This window comes from Lactuca virosa, chromosome 5 (assembly GCF_052849685.1).
Source record: "Lactuca virosa cultivar CGN04683 chromosome 5, Lactuca_virosa_CGN04683_v6, whole genome shotgun sequence".
Lineage (NCBI taxonomy): Eukaryota > Viridiplantae > Streptophyta > Magnoliopsida > Asterales > Asteraceae > Lactuca > Lactuca virosa.
The window spans coordinates 269,399,454-269,400,834 of record NC_136430.1 but is presented as its reverse complement, the minus strand read 5'-3'; the positions used below and the strand labels follow the sequence as shown (position 1 = coordinate 269,400,834).

General features: G+C 30.1%; 1 long non-coding RNA gene across 1 annotated transcript; it reads left to right on the top strand.

Moving 5' to 3' along the window:
- Positions 1-221: 221 nt before the first annotated feature.
- LOC145113405 (uncharacterized) lies at positions 222-1,006 on the top strand. The gene is made up of 3 exons (XR_013710772.1): positions 222-545; positions 624-778; positions 861-1,006. It is a non-coding gene; the product is annotated as an uncharacterized LOC145113405 (long non-coding RNA).
- Positions 1,007-1,381: the final 375 nt, after the last annotated feature.

The window sequence follows — 1,381 nt, the reverse complement described above, 5'->3', positions numbered from 1 at the left end:
CTCTTGGTAATACACTGAATATATAGGATTGATAGAATCATTTTAATCCTATAATTAATACACATGAGACCCAACCACTTGTTGGTGTCCCTTACTTTGTTCCAGGAATCAAGTTTACTTTGCTGGAGTGGAAAACATTGGTAGGGTATTAAGGAATTTAAGATTCCAACAAGAAGTAGAATCATTCACATGTGAGCAGGGGATTGTCATTGTAAGAATAGCCCTCACTGTAATTGGAAAAACATAAAATAAGGAAAAAGATGCATACTTTAAGATACCTCAATGCTAAATTTGATTATTAGATTAGTGTTTATTTATTTATTTATTTCACAAGTAATGTTGTATAAAAATCAAACAACATTTGGCAATATCATGTACTCATCATAATGACAACATGTGCCTTCCATTTTTTTTCCATGCATTTTATCACTAGGAAATAGACCTGAATAAAAAAAATTGTTCTTTTTGTTTATATTTGATTCATATAACTCTTGTATTACAGGGACATTACATGGGCAGAGCAGTATTTCTGATTTCAAATCAAGGTAGGCCAGACAATCTTCTTGATAAAAATATAGAAATTTAGTGTGCAAACTATTTTTCATTTATTTTTTTATATGTAGAGGTTGAAGCTTTCTCAAATACTTCAAATCATTGGCATAATGCATCTTCATCAGCTAATATTGATGGCCTTGCTTCAAAGTCTACTCCAGCTATTTTAATGCTACAAAAGGCTCAAATACAAAAGAATGAATAGAAATATTTTGTGCAATGCTTTGTAAGTTTCATATTGTCTTTTATTATCAATTTGTTTTCATATTACTACATTAAGTAACAGATCGTCTTCCCTTCTGTTTCAGTTGATAGGGTTGAAATAAAAAGTGATAAGCTTTCATAAAGGATTTGAGAGAATGAAAATCTTTTCACTCTTGTGTGCTCAAAATGGGACTTGAGTTTGAACCGACTTACGGATAACTCTCATTACTTTATATGCAAAATTTGGGCATGTTACGATTGCAGCTATGTTGTAATGGATAATATTTTGTATTTATGTTTATTGTGTTTGTATATAAACTTCAAATAAGATTTGGTCATTTGTATTAGATTTTTTCTACATTTTGGGCAGAAAAAAAATCTGGTTTCTTGTTTTTGTTTTGATTTTTTTAAAAAAACTCAGGTTTCCTCGGTAATGCCTAGGAAAATCTATTATAAAAGTGTCACTAAAAAACTATTGCGAAAACTGTCAGAATAAATATTTCCTAGGAAATTCCTCGGAAAAGTATTGTACAAGGAAATGTCTCGAAAATATAGTTCCTAAGAAATTCCTCGGAAATACATTTCCTAGGAGATTTCTTGGAAATGTATATCCTAGAAAATTCCT